The following is a 7,553-nucleotide window of genomic DNA, read 5'->3' as shown; positions in this document are numbered from 1 at the left end:
ACAATATTCTGCCGCTGCGAGTTAGCTACCTTTGAACGGGCGCTCTGGTGAGAGACGGCTTCCGTGTGAGGCCCACTAGGACTTTCAACAGAGAAAGTGAAACATCTGTATTGTACCAAGACCGGTGCTACTGGAGGGGGATGAAATTAGGGAGTTTCCCTGTTCATGTACGCTCTTAATGTGCTTAACTAGGAGTGGACGTAATGTATACTCTGCCGCCCGTGTAGGAGTGGCACAGTCCTCTCAGATTCTTGGTTGGATAAGTGGGACGAGTGTTTTCAGTGCACGTTCTGCAAGATCCTGAACTGAGGCGCAGACCTTAAAGGGAAGCCGGAACACTTCTTTAAAAAAAATGAGATAGAGCTTGATTCTAGCGTAGCTTTATCCCGTGGATATGAATATCGCGTTCGTTTTCCTCGAAGATGTAACTAAACGCGAAAAAACACGAAAAACACCCGACCCGTCGTGGCTTCATAAGAGGGCCGCAAAGCTCGTGTCGCTCGAGGGCCGCGCATGCAATCCCTAGCTTGCCAGGTGTATTCCCCCGTACTGGCACAAGTGTTAACATATTTGTCTGCCCTTCTTAAAAAAAATAGCAAGAGTACGCGTGCATAGCTTTGGTGGACGCTGCTGGAAGGAAGATTCCGAAAACTCCTTTTGTGGCGACACGCTCCTGGAAGGAGGGCCTTCGGTGGTACTTTGAAAATGATTTTCTGCAACCCCCATGCACCAAATTATAAAAGAAATAATTTCGATATTCGAGATGCTGGAGGTAGTGTAGTGTTGAAAGGGAGTGTGTTTGTACACGCCGAAGAAGCGTAGCATCTGCCCTCTCTGCAGTGTGGGGTGGGCTATAGGGGGTTATGTGGATACGACGAAACTATAACAGAAGGCACGGCGAGTTTCCTTCTCGTCGTGCCTTGCGTTGTAGCTTCCGGGTCACGTAGGAGTCGATTTCGTCCGCCCATTGACAAGGGGTACTCGGATCGTCGGCGGCGTGCGTAGATGAGTGGGCGGCCTTGCAACACTGGCGCACAACGCAAATATTTGCCTTTTGGCGCCGCTGCACCCCATGACTCCAGCAACATGTTATGTTCCTCTTTATTCATATTTGATGTCTGCCAAAAAGGTGAGCCTGTACTTGATTCTTTTTCTTTTGTAATTGCATCTTTTTTGTCTTTTGTTATTTGTTATCTTTCAACATTTAAAGGGAGCAATAAAAAATTTATTCCTGGATCACCCCTGCCTCATATTATCTCTCTAGTTCATTTCCGCCCCGGACCTGTTGCCTGCAAATCAGTCAACTTTTTTTTGTAGAAAATGGGTTGTGGGTCTTTGTCTCTTTTACGGACAAACTGGCGGACACTTTTTGTGGCAGGTATAGCCCAAAGTAGATCGACAAAGTACTGGCTGATTCCCCACAGGGTGAGGTGCTATTTTACTGTTTTCGTTTAACCTACGCTGCCAAATCGGGTCTTTACTTAACACAGAATGCGTTTTATCGGCCGACTTTCATGAAATGAACGACACGCTGGACGTGCAAAACACATTCTGTACTTCCTCAGCGTAGGTCAGCATGGACAAGCTAACGTAAATGTTTAGCTTTTCTTTTAATTCAAAATAATATTAGCGACTGCGAACAGGACAAAAACACTGAAGATAAAGGAAACGACATAAATAAAAATACCACAGGGTTTGAGATGAAAAAAAAAACCAAAACAATCATGTTGGTGAAATAGTCGCAAACTATGCACGAAACCAAATTGCTACAGGATTCCTATGACAAATGTCACGCGTGGCATATGTGACATTCGCGTAGGGGACTCATTGAATAGTAGAAAGACCCTTTCTTGAAATCTGTTTGGGTATCTGACATGAAGGTCCGTCCAGAAACCGAGAATCGCTGATCGGCACCTTGTAATTAAAGCCATTTTACACGCGTGTCGCTCGCGTAGCACGCGTCAAGCGCGTTTACATATCAATAGTTGTTGTCACTATACGTAAAAATGTGAAGCTAGATTTTTATCAAATGGTTTTAATAACAAGGTGCTGTTCAGCGTTTCTCGGTTTCTAGACAAACCCTCGCGTCATCTGCAAACAGATTTGAAGAAAGGATCTTCCTACTATGCCACGAGTTCCTTACGGAAAGTGATCGAACAGAAGCGTCAATTGTTATCGCCTGCAATTTTACAAAGGAAGCAATCACAACCCTCGCGTGGTACGCAAACGCCAGTTCGTTTTAATGCCGAACTGAAGCTCCCATCCCCCGGCAAAAAATATTCACATGGAAGAAGCACATCCGCCGCCCCACCAACGCAGCGAATTTTGAAGACGACGACGTAGGTGACGCATTTTTCGTATTTTTGATTCCCACGTTACTATGACCACCGTGACGTCTTTCACGAGCCGCGTTTGATTGGCTGTCCGTACCCTTCGCAAGAGCGGCCGTTCGCAAGGAAAGTTCGGCAAAATACGGAGTTGCGAATTAGTCGAATTCGCACCGCAACTGCGTTGTGCCGCAAGAACGGCGTCGCAATTGCGGAATCGCAGGCAAAGTCGCACCATGTGAATCAGGCATTACAGGGGTATAACCGTGGTTAGAAGTTAACCGCATTTCCCTACAAGGGGGAATTTTAGGTCACGTGACCGGCAGAGTAAGGACGGCGGGGAAACATGGCGGTGCCCCGGTGAGTGGGCGCCGCTCGCTTTGAAACTGATACGTCGCAGTGGCTGCACTATCGGGAGCGTTAGTCAGCAATGAATGGTGCAGGAGGCTTTCGCTTTGCCTCACCTCACTTAAAACGCAAAACATGAGCCATGACCTCGCCGGAATTTTTGGATATTCTTTCGATTCTGGCCATTCGTAAGCCTAAATGAACGTGTTACTTGTCGGCATGGCAACGTCGTTCGAAAGTGCATTGCCTTGACTCAATCGGCCGGGTATTGATAGCACACAAAAGCAGACAGCGTCCCCATAGACCTTTTGCTAAATTTCCCAAGCACCGAGGTGCATGCTACGAGTATCGCTGTACGTGCTGGCGTCTATGGTTTTAAAGCAAAAAGCCTAAAACAAATTTTGCCGTGCTCGCGCGTGCTTGAATTATTTATTGTGATTAGTTACTTTAAATCTTTTATAAGTGGAAGGCCAGCGCGCGCGGATCATAGAACTACACTTCCAGCGTTCTCCTCAATGTTCGGGTAAATTACTAATAGGTCGATTTTCACTGGAGCCGAATTACAGATTTTTCAATTCATGACGGCTTCGTCGTCCTCTTTCGAACTTGGAAGGAAATTTAACGAGGCTTGTCTTCACTTTAGACAGCGAGATATTTGGAAATTTTCCAAACAAGGGTTAATTTAGTTTTACATCACCGGTTATTTGTACCACGAGCAATAAAAATTGTTTCTTAAGCTCAAATGTATGCCGAGCTGCGTCGCGAAAATCCGGTAGCGCGCATTTTTGAGTCCCCTCATTTCGGGAACCATTCCACGGAAGCCACTTGTATTCGCTGCAGCCAGTAGGTGACACCAGCTACCACCCCACAATAAAACACGGAGCTATCGCTCATCCAGCCCTCGTCAAACTTGGCTAGGTCTTTGTAGGTACCTAGTAGGGAAGGGCGGTTAACTTTTAAGCGTGGTTAAAGTTAACCGGCTTCGAGCAAACGGGCCCTGGTGATACTGGTCATGGTGGTTGATCTGGTTATACTGGTCAAGACGGTTGATCTGGGTTATCGCTCCAGCATGCCCAGTTTGGTATGCTGGTCATGACGTTTGATCTGGTGATACTAGTCATGCTGGTTGATCTGGTTATACTGGTCATGGTGGTTGATCTGGGTTATCGCCCCAGCATGCCCAGTTTGGCATGCTGGTCATGATGGTTGATCTAGTCCCAGCTTCAAGCTAGGTTATTGCCCCAGCATGCCCAGTGTGACATGGTGGCCATAGTGGTTAAACTGGTCATGCTGGTGGACTTCCTAACCAGTTTAACGTGTTTAAATTAATATACAGGATAAACAAGCCAAGCTCTTCAGAAAAGCCAACTCGGCATCCAATTTATTGTTTTCGTACTTCTGGCCTGCTCAAATGAGCTGAGATGCTACATATCCTCGGCGCTGAGACAGTACTAGCCGACGCCCAGGGCCCGTTTTCTCGAACGCGAACCGTGGTTTAAAGTTAACTATTGTCCCTAGAAAGGGGAATTCCAGGTCACGTGACTGGGAGAGCAGGGGCGCCGAGGGAGGAGCAGTACCTAGAAGCAAAATGTCCGCGGCGTCGCTTAGTGAAGGCTAATAGTTCTGCTTGGTTCCGCTGAACATTCATTTCGATCTGGCTGTTATATTAATGACTCACCATTAACCTATTAGCACGTCAAGCAAAGCGATAGTTCAGAGGGACTACTAAACTAACCGACGGCAGCATTCCGCGAACGCATCACTCTTCAGCAGTCCGGGATCCAAGACATATGACCGTACATAAGCCTTGCAAGTGGTTTTATGGTGAGTAAGAAAATGTTTTGCGAACGAGTGTTGGTACATATTTATACTAAGACGTTTAATTTGTTACACTATGCACGCCAACTCGTGAACAGCGATTACTTTGCGGAGGAAAGGGGTTATCCTCAATAAAGTCTTCGTTCGGGGTGAACAGCTGAGACATTCTACTGTTTTTTTGTTCACAGTGCGCCGACAGTATGCCGACAGCATTGAGGTTTCTACATATACCCGGTGGCCAGCAATTCAACGGTGACGAGGAGCTTAGCTTCTCGTCACCGGTGAATCGGTTGGGCAAACGGAAGAGAGGGCAAACAGTTGAGATCAGCAGGAATCGCAGAAACGTGCGTCGCAAGGAACGAAAACGAGACTACAGCACCGGCGTTGCCAGACTGGAAGAAACGCGGGAAAGTTATGCGTTGTTTATGGCGAAACATATTGAAGGAAATGTTTCTTACATTTTCGAATATTCGTCGATAAACTCTAGCATAGCAGCTAAACTTTCTTCGTACCATCGGAAGCAAATAAATTGGTCTTCAAGTACAACATTACTATATTTTGACTTCAAATACCATACTAGATCGATGACAACCAGCGGAAAAAGAGGATAAACAAAATGACTGGCTTGTTTCATCGATGAATGGCGCATCTTATTGCCCAATCAAAAATAGTTATTGTTGTTCTATATCCAGCCGTTTATTACAGTACCTAGGTACTTTTCCCTTCCTAGGCACCGTGGTTTACCAAAATGGGTTTACCATCGCTTCGAGAAAACCGGCCCAGATGGTTCTCGGTGCAAATCTAACAATGATAATAAAACCAGATTGCGTATCTCTGAACACGAAAAATACTAGACACACGCCAAAAACAGGCAATAGCAAAAGAAAATACTACACGCATGAGAGAAGCGCACCTGGGTCCCGCCAGTGGTGGGGGTGAAGCGGCCTCTTGTGTGGTCGGCAGAGGCGAGGAATTCTGTGTGGCTTGGATGGCATTGGCGATACTTCTCGTCCCCACCGTCATTCACGAGCACACACATGTTCGAAGACACGAAGCGATGCCTCAGTCGGGACGTGCGACCTCTTCCCGCACTGAATGGACAGCCGCTCCCTATTGTCCTTCCTCTGGCCTATTGTCCTTCCTCTGGTGGGCGACCAGCGCCACCACTTGAGCTTGTGTATGCTGCGAGAACCGTTTGTCGCTTCCCGTTGACAAATGTCATGTCGCCTTCCTAAAACTGCCTCAGGCGCTGTGCTCTTTCGTTCCGATGTTGGATGTGTCAGCCATGACTTGTTCTGTCTGAGGACAGCCTCGTCTGCGTCCCCTACTTCCTGCGCCATTTCGTTCTCGAGCTCGGGTACCGGATGAGACCGTTGACCATCACGGGGAAGCCGGAAAGAAGGATAGGCGTAAGTCTATAAGAGCGAGGGTGTTTCCGGCACGTAAAAAGGGGCATAAGACTTAAAGCGTGAGAGATAAGACGTGCAAAAGGAAGGGGAAAGAAAAATAAGCGACGTTTCAGGCGAACACCCTTCGTCAGACTATACGAAGCTGAGGGGAGCCAAGGAGAAGAACGCGAGGGTCGTCGCTACACAATGCTCAAAGATAAAGACAAAAACAAATGAAAAGGGCGCAGCAGCAAACGCAAAAAGTGGTATGTTTTTTTTTTGTTTTTTTTTTTTAATTTAAACGCCCGTTTAGAGCGCGTGTCTTCCATAGCTATTCGCCCAGGATGATCAGAAACGGACCGGACTCTCATGGAATACATAACGCCCAATGAAAATCTTCTCTTCTGAAGAGACAGCTCGTTGGCCTCTGCATGCAGACTTGGCACAGGAGGCGTGCGAAAGGAACCCTCGCCTATCGCAACCCAAGATGGTGAATAGGGTCAAGCATTTTTAGATTGAAACAATTAGCTGAACCGTAAACAATACTGCAATAGTTCAGTCGTGATCGAAATATCGAGCGATATATCCTCAAAAGGCCCGTCCGGTGAGAACCACAGAATCGGTGTATTCTACTTTTAAGAATATTAAGTGATTTGGAAGCTTTTAATCGGTGCGCTATTCACCCAGAGTTAATCGATCTATAAACACACCTTCAGAATGCGAAATACATTGAGAACTTTTGGGATTAGGCATGCTAACATTTTTTTTCCAGTGTGTAACCGACACGTTGGTAAGTGCAAGTAGTCAGGATTACGCATTCGGTATTCTACGATTTGTTGTTGTAAGCCAGACAATTCTACCAGGAACGAAATGTTATAAAGAAATTCTGTTCTAAGTTCAGTGGATAGCCTATAGTTATAAAGATTGCGAATACTGAGAATATTATAAGTCTTAAACAGGTTTTCCCAGTGCGAAAGATAAGGTATGTTCGTGATTATTCGCACCATTCTTTTTTGAAGCAGATGTACTTTGTCAAGATTAGTTGCACTGGTAGTACGCCAAACCAACGAACCATAATTTAAATTGTTATAAAATAATGATTTGTATAATATTATTTTAAGAGATGTAGGGAGTATATACCGATCCCGACATATAATGTCCACATTTTTTGACAATTTTCTATTTAAATATCCAAAGAGAGCCGTATAGCATAGTCTCGGAGCAGACATGTGAGTGCGTAGCAGGAGGCTCTCCGACGCGTCTTAGCATCTCCTGACTGGGGTCGCGCCAGCCTCCCCAACGAAGGCAGCAGCTCGATTCATTGCAGACTCCTCCAACGTGGTCGAAGCAATGACACTTGAGGTAGCGCAGGAACCTGTATGCGGACACGTTCTTACAGAAACCGTGACGTCAGCGTTTCTCGGATGCGACATTCTGCACGTCACAGGCTAAAACGGCCGGGAATATGACCACACTATTAGGAGCGACTGAATATTCCAAGTAGCCCATTTTGTTGCAGTATCGTTGCTTTCTTTTTGGAGCGTACCTTCCGAGGTGGTTGTTGGTGTTTGCTTTTTAGAGTCACTTATCTACGTCTTCTGTGTTTTCGGTATATACCTATAGACCTTTTCTGTGTACTCTCGTCCCCAGCCACCTGATAAGCGTATCCGGT

The sequence above is a fragment of the Ixodes scapularis genome, unplaced genomic scaffold, assembly GCF_016920785.2.
Source record: "Ixodes scapularis isolate PalLabHiFi unplaced genomic scaffold, ASM1692078v2 ptg000795l_1___fragment_3__unscaffolded, whole genome shotgun sequence".
Lineage (NCBI taxonomy): Eukaryota > Metazoa > Arthropoda > Arachnida > Ixodida > Ixodidae > Ixodes > Ixodes scapularis.
Note: the sequence above shows the minus strand (reverse complement) of the source record.